General features: G+C 46.3%; 1 long non-coding RNA gene across 1 annotated transcript; it reads left to right on the forward strand.

The window, feature by feature from the left end:
- The first annotated feature begins 9742 nt into the window (after nt 1–9742).
- Nucleotides 9743–13347, forward strand: LOC121137167. Its single transcript, XR_005874401.1, has 3 exons — nt 9743–12337; nt 12544–12709; nt 12866–13347. It is a non-coding gene; the product is annotated as an uncharacterized LOC121137167 (long non-coding RNA).
- The last annotated feature ends 586 nt before the right edge of the window (nt 13348–13933 follow it).

The raw sequence follows: 13933 nt of genomic DNA on the forward strand, positions 1-13933 counted from the left end.
TCGGTAGGAAGTGTGTGAGCAGGCCAGCCAGACCTTCCTTGCAGAAGTGCCCTGCGACATAGAATCAGGACGGCACAGAAGGTGAAGGGTCTGCCCCTCCATGTGATTCGGGCCCCTGGACTCCAAGGGCAGGAACACAAACAAACGGTCGCCGTGTCAGTGAGTGGGCGTACTTCCACAGCTACAGTCCCTCTTTCGGCATGCTTGACTGGGGCTTGTACTTAGTGTAAACACATCATTCACGTTGAACACAAGCTGTCTTAGAAATAAAGCTGGGTACCTGGCCGTGGGAGAAGCCCATCTTTCACGCAATGTTCTGTTCGTGCTGAAGTCCAGAGGAGGGAGACTGGCTTACGTTACACTTCATGTTTTGATGGCTCAGGTGGAGGGCTGGAACATGGGTCAAAACCATAAAAGAATTACCGCTTGGTATCTCAAATCTTTTTTTTTTTTTTACTAGAGTCAAAGTAAGTTTGGTGGTTCTGAATGTGTGTGTGTGCTCGTATGCGCACGTGCACGTGTGTGTGGAGGTCAGGCGTCGACGCTAGGTGTCGGTCTTAGGTTTCTATTGCTGCGATGAGACACCATGACCAAGTACACTGGGGAGGAGGGGGTTTATTCGGCTCACACTTCCATATCACTGTTCATCATGGTAGGAGATCAGGACGAGAACTCAAGCAGGGCAGGAACCTGGGGGCAGGAGAGGATGCAGAGGCCATGGAGGGTGCTGCTCACTGGCTTGCTCCTCATGGCTTGCTCAGCCTGCTTTCTCATAGAACCCAGGACCAGCAGCCCAGGGACGGCCCCACATGCAATGGACCGGGTGCTAACTAAGAAAAGGCCCTACAGGCTTGCCCACAGCCCGAGCTTGTGGAGGCAGCTTCTCAATTGAGATTTCCTCCTCTCAGATGACTTGTTGACATAAAACCATCCCACACAATGTCTTCCTTGGTTTCTCTTTACTGTGGGTTTTTTTTTTTTTTTTTTTTTTTTTTTGACGCAGTACCTCTCACTGAGCCTAGAGTTCACCATTTTGTCTAGACTGGCTGTGAGTGAGCCCCAAGGATCCTGTCTCCTCCTGCCCACAGCTGGGGTTACGGGTACATGCTGCCTGTGTTTTCACGTGGGACCTGGGGATCTGAACTCGGGCCCTCATGTCTGTGTAGCAGGTCCTTGGCCCACCGAGCCATCCCGCTAGCCCTTCTTCAGCCAGTTTTAGGCGTGCCAGGCAAACGTGACATTTAGCATGCCGCCATCCCTGTGCGACCATCACCACTCTCCCTCTTCAGAACCGAGCCGAAACCACACCTGTTCCGCGGCAGCCTGATGTCTGGTCTCTCCCCAGCTCCTGGTCTCCATGGCTTGGGCCGTGGCAGGTGCTTAATGGAAGTGGAGTCATGTGCTGCGTTTTTGTGCGTCTGTTTACCCCGCATGTCTTTTCCAAGGCCCGTCCATGCTGTGATCCGTGACTGTCTCTCATTAAAGACAGACCCATACTCCATTGTTTACGTGTCACGTTGGGTTAAATGACTCACCTGACGAGTGAGATCCAGGCCTAAGGGGAGCCGTCTTCTTGACCTGGCTAGGGTCTCGACGGCCTGTTCTTCCTATCCTGGCTGAGCGTCTGCCTGTTAATAGTGCTCCATTATGGGCTTACCACACTGGGCATAACTGTCTATCCGTTCAGCTGCCTCACATTGTTTCTCTTTTGGGCTGTTGTGAGTGATGGTGTCCTGCCTGAACGTGGACACGTGGGTTCCTGAGTGTCCCTCTCCTCATGACTTCGTGTTTCTACTTGGAATCCCCAGTGCCAATTTCTCTCTGCTCGTCTACAGGGCTTTGTCAGACAGGGTGTCAGTGGCTCATACTACAGTATGAAGATCACTGACTTCACCCCACAGGTAGGTGACTGAGGCATCCCAAAAGCGTAGAGAATGCCATCCGAGAATGTCACCATGGTCGAAGTTTGCTGGAGTTTGTATAATTTGAGACAGATATTTTAACTTCTTTTAAAAATTTATTTAAATTAGAAACAAGCTTGTTTTATATGTCAATCCCAGTTTCCTCTCCTTCCCCCTCCCCGGTCCCCCACCAGTTCCCTATCCCACCCCCTTTCTGCTCCCCAGGGAGGGTGAGGCCTTCCATGGGGGATTTTCAAAGTCTTCATATCATTTGGAGCACGGCCTAGACCCTCCCCCATGTGTCGAGGCTGAGAGAATATCCCTCTATGTCGAATGGGTTCCCAAAGTCCAGTCATATACTAGGGATAAATACTGATCCATTACTAGAGGCCCCATAGATTGCCCAGATCTTCTAACTGATACTCTCGTTCAGGGAGTCTGAATCAGTCCTATGCTGGTTTCACAGATATCAGTCTGGGGTCTATGAGCTCCCCTTGTTCAGGTCAGCTGTTTTTGTGGGTTTCTCCAGCCTGATCTCGAACCCTTTGCTCATCACTCCTCCCTCTCTGCAGCTGGATTCCAGGACTTGGGCTCAGTGTTTAGCTGTGGGTGTCTGCTTCTTCTTCCATTAGCTACTGGATGAAGGCTCTAGGATGGCATATAAGGTAGTCATCAATCGCATTATCAGGGAAGGGCTTTTAAGGGAGCCTCTCGACTATTGCTTAGATTGTTAGTTGGGGTCATCCTTGTAGATCTCTGGACATTTCCCTAGTGCCAAAGTTCTCTTTAAATCTATAATGGCTTCCTCTACTATGGTATCTGTTTTCTTGCTCTCCTCTATTCGTCCCCAGACTCAATCTTCCTGATCCCTCATGCCCTCCTCTCCCCTCCTCTTCTCCCCTTCTCTTTCTCTTAACTCCCTCTTCCCTCTCCCCATGCTCCCAGTTCGCTCAGGAGATCTTGTCCCTTTCCCCTTCCTGGGGACCTTGTATGTTTCTCTTAGGGTCCTCCTTGTTTCTTAGCTTCTCTGGCAGTGTGGATTGTAGGCTGGTAATCCTTTACTCTATGTCTAAAATCCATATATGAGTGAGTACATACCATTTTTCTCTTTTTGTGACTAGGTTACCTCCCTCAGGATGGTTTCTTCTAGTGCCATCCATTTGCCTGCAAATTTCAAGATTCCATTTTTTTTTACTGCTGAGTAGTACTCCATTGTATAAATGTACCACATTTTCTCCATTCTTCTGTTGAGGGGCATCTAGGTTGCATCCAGGTTCTGACTATTACAAATAATTCTGCTATGAACAACAGATGCCCTTGTTGTATGAATGTGCATCTTTTGGGTATATGCCTAAGAGTGGAATTGCTGGATCTTGTGGTAGGCTGATTCCCATTTTCCTGAGGAACCACCATACTGACTTCCAAAGTGGCTGTGCAAGTTGGCACTCCCACCAGCAGTGGAGGAGTGTTCCCCTTTCTCCACATCCTCTCCAGCATAAACTGTTGCTGGTGTTTTTGATTTTAGCCATTCTGACAGGAGCAAGATGGTATCTCAGAGTTGTTTGGATTTACATTTCCCTGATGGCTAAGGATGTTGAGCACTTTCTTAAGTATCTTTAAGCCATTTTAGATTCCTCTATTGAGAATTCTCTATTTAGTTCTGTTCCTCACTTTTTAACTGGATTATTTGGTGTTTTAGTGACTAGCTTCTTGAATTCTTTGTATATTTTGGAAATCAGCCCTCTGTTAGATGTGGGGTTGGTGAGTATCTTTTCCCATTCTGTGAGCTGCTGTTTAGTCTTGTTGACTGTGTCTTTTGCCTTATAGAAGCTTCTCAGTTTCAGGAGGTCACATTCATTAATTGTCGATCTTAGTGTCTGTGCTACTGGTGTTATGTTCAGGAAGCAGTCTCCTGTACCAATTCATTCAAGGGTACCTCCCACTTTCTCTTCTAAGAGGTTCAGTGTGGCTGGATTTATGTTGAGGTCATTGATCCATTTGGACTTAAGTTTTGTGCATGACGATAGATAAGATCTATCTGCAGTCTTCTACCTGCTAGCATCCAGTTATGCCAGCATCGTTTGTTGAAGATGCTTTCTTTCTTACATTGTATAATTTTAGCTTCTTTGTCAAAAATCAGGTGTTCGTAGGTGTGTGTGTTATGTCAGAGTTTTCAATTTGATTCCATTGGTCTACCTGTCTATTTTTGTGCCAATACCAAGCTGTTTTCAGGACGATAGCTCTATAATAGAGCTTGAAGTCAGGGATGGTGATGCCTCCTGAAGTTCCTTTATTGTACAGGGTTGTTTTGGCTATCCTGGATCTTTTGTTTTTCCATATAAAGTTGAGTATTGTTCTTTCAATGTCTGTGAAGAATTGTGCTGAAATTTTGATGGGGATTGCATTGAATCTGTAGATTGCTTTTGGCAAGATTGCCATTTTTACTATGTTGATCCTACATATCCAAGAACATGGGAGATCTTCCCATTTTCTGGTATCTTCTTTAATTTCTTTCTTTCAAGACTCAAAGTTCTTGCTGTACAGGTCTTTCACTTGTTTGGTTAGCATTACCCCAAGATGTTTTATATTGTTTGTGGCTATTGTAAAGGGTGATGTTTCTCTGATTTCTTTCTCAGTCCATTTATTGTCTGTACATAGCAGGGTTACTGATTTTCTTGAGTTAATCTTGTATCCTGCCACTTTGATGAAGGTGTTTATCACTTGTAGGAGTTCCCTGGTAGAGTTTTTCGGGTCATTTATGTAAACCATTACATCATCTGCAAATAGTGAAATTTTGATTTCTTTTCCAATTTATATCCCCTTGATCTCCTTTTGTTGTCTTATTTTTCTAGCTAGAACTTCAAGTACAATATTGAAGAGATATGGAGAGAGTGAGCAGCCTTCTCTTGTTCCTGATTTTAGAGGAATCACATTGAGTTTCTCTCCATTTAGTTTGATGTTGGCTGTTGGTTTGCTTTTATTATGTTTAGGTATGTTCCTGTTATCCCTGATCTCTCCAAGACCTTTATCATGAAGGGAATTTGTCAAAGGCTTTTTCAGCATCTAGTGAAATGATCATGTGGTTTTTCTTTCTCAATTTGTTTATATGGTGGATTACATTGATGGATTTTTGTATGTTGAACCATCCCAGTGTCCCTGGGATGAAGCCTACTTGATCATGGGGGATGATTTTTCTGATGTGTTCTTGGATTCGATTTGCTAGTATTTTTACATCAATGTTCATGAGGGATATTGGTCTGTAGTTCTCTTTCTTAGTTATGTCTTTGTGTGGCTTGGGTACCAAGGTAATTGTAGCCTCGTAAAAAGAGTTTGGCAATGACCCTTCTGCTCCTATTTTGTGGAACACTTTGAGGAGAATTGGTATTAGCTGTTCTTTGAATTTCTGGTAGAATTCTGCACTGAAACTATCTGGCACTGGGTTTTAAAATTTTGGTTAGGAGGCTTTTGATGACTGCTTCTATTTCATTAGGGGTTATAGATCTATTTAAATTGCTTATCTGTTCTTGATTTAATTTTGGTAAATGATACCTATCCAGAAAATTGTCCATTTCCTTTCAATGTTTTAATTTTGTGGAGTACAGCTTTTCAAAGTATGACCTGATGATTCTCTGGATTTCCTTAGTGTCCATTGTTATGTCCCCCTTTTCATTTCTGATTTTGCTAATTTGCATGTTCTCTCTCTGCCTTTTTGTTAGTTTGGATAAAGGTTTGCTTATCTTGTTGATTTTCTCAAAGAACCAACCCTTTGTTACATTGATTCTTTGTATTGTTTTCCTAGTTTCTACTTTATTGATCTCAGCCCTCAATTTGATTATTTCCTGGCATCTACTCCTCCGTGGTGAGTTTGCTTCTTTTTGTTCTAGAGTTTTCAGCTGTGCCGTTAATTCTCTAGTGTGACTATTCTCCAGTTTCTTCATGTGGGCAGTTAGTGCTATGAACTTTCTTCTTAGCCCAGCTTTCAAAGTATCCCATAAGTTTGGGTATGTTGTGTCTTCATTCTCATTGAATCCTAGGAAGCGTTTAATTTCCTTTTTATTTCTTCCTTGACTCAGGAATGGTGCAATTGTGCATTGTTCAATTTCCATAAGTTTGTAGGGTTTCTGCCATTTATATTGTTGTTGAATTCTAACGTTAAAGCATGGTGGTCTGATAAGATACAGAAGGTTATTACAATTTTTTTTGTACCTGTCGAGGTTTGATATATTGCCAAGTATGTGGTCGATTTTAGAGAAGGTTCCATGTGGCACTGAGAAGAAGGTATATTCTTTTGTGTTGGATGGAATGCTCTATAGATGTCTGTTAAACCCAATTGGGTCTTAACTTCTGTTAGTTCCTTTGTTAAATTTCTGTCTGGCCATCCTGTCTAGTGGTGAGAGTGGGGTGTTGGTCTCCCATTATAACTGTGTGAGGTCTTATGTGTGATTTGATGTTTAGTAATGTTTCTTTTACATATCTGGATGCCTTTGTATTTGGGACACAGATGTTCAGAATTGAGACTTCATCTTGATGGATTTTTCCTTTGATGGATATGAAATGACCTTCTTCATCTCTTTTGATTGTTTTTTGTTTGAAGTCTAATTTGTTAGATATTAGGATAGCTACACCAGCTTGTTTCTTGGGTCCATTTGATTGGAAATCTTTTCCCAATCCTTTACTGTGAGCTTATATATGTTTTGAAGTTGAGGTGTGTTTCTTGTATGCAACAGAAGGATGGATTCTGTCTTTGTATCCATTCTGTTTGCCTGTGTCTTTATAGGCGAGTTAATACCATTAGTATTGAGAGACACTAGTGACCACTGATTATTAATTTTTATTTGTTGTTGTTGTTGGTATTGTGTGTGGATTGCCCACCCCCTTTTTCTTTCTTTTGGCTGTTGGTAAAGTGGGATTATCTATTGCCTATGTTTTTGTGAGTGCAATTAACTTCCTTGGGTTGGAATTTTTCTTCCAGAACTTTTTGTAGGGCTGGATTAGTGGGTATGTATTGTTTAAATCTGGTTTTGCCATGGAATATCTTGTTTTCTCCATCAACAGTGATTGAAAGCTTTGCTGGGTATAGTAGTCTGCTCTGGCATCTATGGTCTCTTAGTATTGGTAGAATATCTACCCAGGACCTTCTAACTTTCAGAGTTTCCATGGAGAAGTCAGGTGTAATTCTGATAGGTTTGCCTTTATAAGTTACTTGGCCTTTTTCATTTGCTGCTCTTAATATTCTTTATTTATTCTGTATGTTTGAGGTTTTGATTACTATGTGGTGAGGGAACTTTCTTTGTGGTCCATTCTATTTGGTATTCCATAAGCTTCTTGTACCTTCATTGGCATGTCTTTTTTTTAGGTTGGTAAAGTTTTCTTCTGTGATTTTATTGAATATGTTTTCTGCACCATTGAGGTGAGTTTCTTCACCTTCTTGTATACCTATTATTCTTAGGTTTGATCTTTTCATGATGTCCCGTATTTCCTGAATATTTTGTGTTAGGGATTTGTTGGACTTAAGATTTTCTTTGGCTGATGAATCTATTTCTCCTGGTGTATCTTCAATGCCTGAGATTCTCTCTTCCATCTTTTGTATTCGGTTGGTTATACTCGCATCTGTAGCTCCTGATGATTTATCCAGCTTTTCTATTCTCAGCATTCCTCAGACCTTTCTTTTTCTTTTTTATTGTCTCAGACCGTTTTTTTTATTGTCTCTATTTCAGTTTTCAAACCTTGCACCATTTGAATTGCTTCTTGCATTTTTTGCTTTGTCTTTTCCTCCAATTCTTGAATTTTTTTTGTTTTTTCTTCCATTTCTATAAGGATTTTCTCATTACCTCTTTGAGGGTCTCTATCATCTTCATAAAGTTGTTTTTAGGGTTGTTCTCTTTTGCTTCATCTGTGTTGGGATGTTCAGGACTGGTGTGGAGTCCCTAGACTCTGGTGGCGTCATATTGATCTTTCTGTTGTTGACTGTGTTGTTATCTGTGGCCTTCCCATCTCTTCTTCCAGTGGGTACTGGTGGGGTCTGTCCCTGTCCTGGTGGATACAGGACCAAGGCTCTCTTCCAGTGGGTGCAGGAAGGTCCAACACTCTGGTGGCTCTCCTCTTCCTGTGAGTGGAGGCGGGACTAGTACCATGATGTCGGCAGATTCTGGATGGGCTGTCCCTCTGGGACGGGTTCCCCTGTGCAGTCTCCAGGCCTCAGGAGGCTCCAAGCAGGGCACCAGAAGCTATTTTTAACTTCTTAACAATAACAATGAAACTCCTTTAGGTTTTATTTTAATTGAAAGGTAATTATGCATTTATTGAAAATGATGTAATGTTTGGATATGTGTGCACACTGTGAAACTTACGAACATGCATCTGCATAAGCACTTACTGTGTGTTTGCATGAGAAGACTCTCCACCTTTTTGGCAGTTTTGAATATGAATCATTCTTGGTGGTAGCCATGTTCCCTTGACTAGCACCTCCCTCTGGCAGTCTGTCACGTCCACGCAGCAGACGTGACAGCAGTCACTTTTCTTTGTAGGGTTTCTCTGGAATCTTGGTAGTCTGTTCAGACTGCCTTGTTTAGCTTGTATAATGTATGTGCATATGTGTTCAGACTGCCTTGTTTAGTTTGTGTAACATATGTGCATATATGTATAACACATGTGCATATGTGTTCCTGTGGGTTTGTGGAAGTTAGAGATGTTCCTCCCCTTCAACCCTCTTATCTGCTGTGTACATCAGGCTAGCTGGCCTGCAAGCTTCTCAGATTTCAGTCTCGGTCTTCCTCCTCACCACAGGAGCCCTGGGATACAGCTGCTCTCCACTGTGTCTGGCTTAGGTCCTTATTCTTGTATGACAAGCCCTCTGCCCACTGAGTCATCTCCCCGGACTTATTCATTTTTAAATAGCTCCAACTTGGTCGGGCTTTCCCTTCACCCTGTCCTGTCTGCACTTACTTCAGGGTCTGTGGGAACCAAGAATGGGTTATCTCCCACTCCACGCGTGTCCTTGGGGTTGGAAGCCAGTAGGACTACACTAGAGGCCACACACAGCATGCCTTGCCTTGCCCCAGAAGCTGGCGGTGCTAGGGAAATCTGACGATAGTTCTCAGAGCTCCTTGCTTCCTAAGGGCCCCTCTCGCCATTCCACCTGGGCTCACACATATCTTTCAGGAACTCAGTTTCTGTTTTGTAAATGCTCTGGGTGATGGAGCCTGGTATTTCGAGCTCTTCCCTCGAGGATTTTGGCAATCCAGTACAACGCCTTAGAATGTTGTCACTCACTGATTGTCCTTCAACCTCAATCCGATGGCACTCTTGTGGGTCCTTGCTACAGAGGGAGAAGGGGACAAGCTCTGTGCTGTACAAGGGCATGATGGGAGTTCAGTCCCCCCCCCCCGTGAACTGGTATGGTAATCCCACATTTTAGAAAGCAAGGTTAACAAAAATGCTGAATTGGCACTTACCTGCTTCCTTGTAATTATTTTTCTGTTATACCTGGAGGCTTGGGTTGCTGCCATACCCTTCTCAGTAGCCCGTCCCTTGGTGGTCACACAGCTGTAAAGACTGCAGAGGTGGTTCAGGGACTGAAGGCGCTTTGCTCTCAGAGGGTACCCAAGTGTGATTCACAACCATCTATAACTCTAGCTCCAGGGGACCAGAAATTAATTCTATTTTGAATTCTGTGGGAACTGCACTAATGTGGCATACATTTACACACACACACACACACACACACAGAGAGAGAGAGAGAGAGAGAGAGAGAGAGAGAGAGAGAGAGAGAGAGAGAGAGAGAGAGAGAGAGAGAGAGAGAGAGAGAGAGAGAGAGAGAGAGAGAGAGAGAGTCTTGTGTACAACGGAAGGCCAGGTGAATGGAGCTGGTGTGTGGATCCATGGACTGCGTTAAAGGCCCTGCTGGGACACGGGATGTGTCACACTCTAGGTTGTAGGGGAATCAGTGGCTGGTGTGGGTGAAAGCTGCTCCTGGAGAGATGATTTGGGGGTTAGAGTAGAGAGCGGTTAGAGGGAAGGAGACTGGAGACTGGGTGTAGCTAGGACCCACTGTGGAGATTGGCTGGAGGCCGATTCCAGAACAAGGGGCGAATGAGGAGAGGGCAATCCCATTCCTGCTCTTCCCAAGTCTAGAACTTCCTGACCAAGTAATTGCTTTCTTCTAGAAAATAGTTTGTACCCAGAGCTAGTGTCTCTGCAGCATCGCCCTGAGGGGTCGTCAGAGAAAACCAAGCGAGTGTACTGTGGTTGGTAATGATGCTCCGTTTTCAGAGCCCCAAGCCCTGGGTCCCCGCCCGGCCTCAGAATTTTACTCTTACATTGTTGGTTTGCTTCTGTTTCAGCTACACCCTGACCTTTGCTCTTGGATTGCTTCTCCCTGCATCTCAGACCTTGGGCATAACTTGGTTTAGCCCAGCGGTTCTCAAAGACACCCTCCACTCTGAGTCATCGGTGGACTTGCCTCTTACAGCTCCTCATTAGTCTGGAATTGCATCTACATGGAAAACTTTAGGAAAACAGGCTAGAAAGGCAGGTTCTGGAGACCATCCCCATCCTGCTGAACTACAGCAGCACCCTTCCAGGAGTGTCTGTCTTGCCTTGGCCTAGGACGGATGGGAGTCCCTTACTCTGGGTGCACATTCTAAGTTTGAAGACATTGTGACACTCCCATGGAAACTGGCCCAGACAGTCCTCATATCAGTGGGAAAGGATGCTTGAGAGGAGACAAGTGGGCAGCCGGGTAATGAGGAAGCCAAGCCGGGCCCTGGTGGTGTGTGCCTTTAAGAGGAGCCTGTGGTACAGTGTCCGCATTCCCCAAAGAGACCAGCCACTTCACCACTGCTGCTTTGACAGACAGCTCCTGCTTCCTTCCGCAGGCCATTGTCGCAGTAGATGGCATAGATCTCAGAGGTCTTGAATTTTGATCCCTGGCATGGATGGGGTTTCATGTCCCTTCTTAGGGGTGCTACAGTTGAAATTCAGCCTCTCGTCCCCGCCGTGCTCAGGACAGCACGAAGGCTCCAAAGGAAGCCTCCTCACTGACTTGCAAGCATCCCATTGCTGGTGTACGTTTTCTCTGGTGGGCCTCAGCTGGCCTGGGTCCTTTTACGTTTTGCAAAGGGCATTGAATTTCACAGCAGGAAAATGAGGTGTGCACGCCAGTGTGTTCATGTGTGTGTGTGTGTGTGTGTGTGTGCGCGCGTGTGCACAGAGGTGTGTACAGGTGCACATAGATGTGTGTGCACATACATGCAGAGGTCAAAGGTTGCTGTTGGGAGACCTCAGTAACCCTCTACCTGTTTATTTTGTTTTCTTCATTATCTTGTGTATGGGTGTGCGCATGTGCCGTGCGTGGAGGTCAGAGGACATCTGTGTGGCATCAGTTTTCTCTCTCTTTCCTTATGTTGGCTCTGGGATGGAATTCAGGTTGCAGGAGTTGGTGAGCAAGCGCTTTACCCACTGAGCTGTCTCACTGGACTCACCTACCTTGTTTTTTGCGAAGGGTCTCTCACTGAACCTGGCACTTACCAATTAGGGTAGGCTGACAGGCCAGCAAGCCCCAGGGTCTTCTGTCCCAGCCCCAGAACTGGGATCATAGGCCTGTGCCACCACACTGGGCCTGGGGAGCCAGCTCAAGTTCTCATGATTGACAGTAAGTACTCTGGGAGGAGTCATTTCTGTAGCCCCAAGACTGTGTATTTAAGTGGAATATAGGGGATCCACTTAAAAGTTTTTTACCATGAGGATATTTTATAAGGTACTAAAAATATATTAACTGAGATTACTTATCAGATATATATATACACATTTGACTTTTTGATAAACACCTGTAAGATGTTCAGATAATTTTGTTCGCAATAGGAGGGATTTGGGGGAGCTGCGAAGGGAGGGTCAGGAGTTCCGGGCCAGACTCTATTACATGAGACCCTGCCTTATAAAAAGAAAACTACACTAACAGAGGCCATGAGCGCTGCCCGCGTTAGCAGTTACTTCGTATGTCTGTGTTGTGCTGACTCAGCTGTGATATAGTCCCTCTGGACTTTGTAAACGGCATTGTTGCCTAAGACACCACAGCAAGGAGGTGTTTCGCAGTTTTACCAGTGATGGCCAGAGGTCCCCGAAGTGCCCCATACCTGATGACCAGAGGACCTTCAGGTAGGTCTGGGTGGAGGCTGTGGTGCCCAGCCCCAGAGAGATGCTCCTGGGACAATGTTTAGATCTGCAGCTAAGGGCAGGACTTTCCTGAGCACAGAATGGCTCCGAGGGCTCAGTCATGGAAAGGGAGTGAGGGATGCTGGCTACAAGTTGCTATTTCGGGGGAAAAATGCAGCTTGCTTTTTATTTTCTTGTTTTACTCCCCACCCTGCACTGAGCCCAGCCTCCATCTATGTGACCACCCAGGATGGGGCCTTCGTGGAACCAGGAGCCACCCCGAGGTAAGGCACTTCCTATTTCCCTCATCCCGTTCCGGGGTCAGAACCCCCTGACTGCCCCTTCTCTGATTGTGAAGCTCTCCACAGTATGGGGTCTGGTCCAGGCGCGCACCATTTCGTTGGCCTTGCTGGCACTGGGGAGCCTTGGCATCTGGAGAGCGAGCGGGATGGACAGCCATGGATACTGCTACTCCATCCCTCTGCTGCAGATTGGAGCCATGTCCCACAGCTTAGCCCCACGGCGGGCTATCACGGCTGAGGGAGAGAGGACTGCCTGCTGCAGCTGTCTCCTGCAGAACCAACCACCCCCACCTCCCAGGTGCCAGAGCCCTTCCTGCTGCTCCTGCTGCAGGTTTCCAAGGAGTCTTTTGTCAGGTGAGGCTCGAAAGCCACGGTAGGGACATTACCCAGAGACCCTTGGGCAGGCCCACCTCCCTCCCCTCCTTCCCGCTCTTTCTTCCCTGTTTTTGTCTCCTTGCGAAGCTGGGGTCAGAATCCCTAGCCAGACTGAGAACATGCTTGCTATTCCAGGGCCCAGATGCCAATGTGTGGCAGCATCTGGCTTGTTGGCAAGCATCGCCGGCAGTTGTGCTGGCTGCTGGGCCTGTCATGTGGCCGAGCCTGCGGATGGGGGCCTCGTGACAAAACAGAGTTTCTTTGAGAATATGGTTTCAACCGCAGTGCTCACCAGAAAACAATGCTCTGCAAGGAGGGGACCTGGATCACCGGGCAGGGCACTGCAGGCTCCGGCTTTGATGGTGCTCCTGGCCTGTCCAGCAGAGGCCCCCGCCTCCACCTTCAATGCTTCAGGGCTGGCATCTCCTGCACACTTACCTTCTTGTACCATGAGTGTCGCAGGTGCCTTAAGGCATGGAGCTCCTTGAAAGAGAAACACAAATCACTAGAAATGCTGAGATCAAATCCTGCTCCTCAGAGGCGCCCGTTTGGCACGGGGAGCTCACGGTAACAGCTTGCCTTAGAAAGGTGACATTTCTGCTGAAGGCTGAATAATAAAAAATGCATTTTAAACACTAAGCCCTTCCATGTCTTGTGCTGGCTGCCGTTTGAAGTGAAGGCCATTTCTTCTACGCGCAGGGTCTTTTTCGAGGGTAGCCCTCAACCACGGACATGTTAACCCTTGTCACCGCTGATGAGCCTCGGGGGCCTTTTAAATTAATGATCACATCGCAGGGCTTTCAGTCCTCCTTTCAAGGTGTGAACCTGCAGTGCCGAGAATGTGTCACAGTCGCTGTCCAGGCCGTGGAGGGAGGGACAGTGTGGGGAATGTATAGCTCTGCCTGTGGCGGACAGGTGACAGGCCTCTTCCACGTCACCCCCCCCCCCAGTCTATGTACCAGTCACACATTTGTGTGGCCAGGAGACTGCTCTGTTAAGCAGATGGAGGCTTGAAAGTCCCGAGAAGGGGGTCCGTCCTCATCTGAGTGACAGAGCACACTAGAGCCGGCTCTCTGAGCACAGGTATGCAGGGTTCCCGGTTCTAAGCTAAGGGCAGAGACTGCAACGTTGCAACTCTACCCCATTTAGTGACACGTGGTTTGAAGTACCTCCGAGGTTCATGTGTTGAAGACTTGGTCCCCA

Source organism: Mesocricetus auratus, unplaced genomic scaffold, assembly GCF_017639785.1.
Source record: "Mesocricetus auratus isolate SY011 unplaced genomic scaffold, BCM_Maur_2.0 Super-Scaffold_100676, whole genome shotgun sequence".
NCBI classification, from domain to species: Eukaryota; Metazoa; Chordata; class Mammalia; order Rodentia; family Cricetidae; genus Mesocricetus; species Mesocricetus auratus.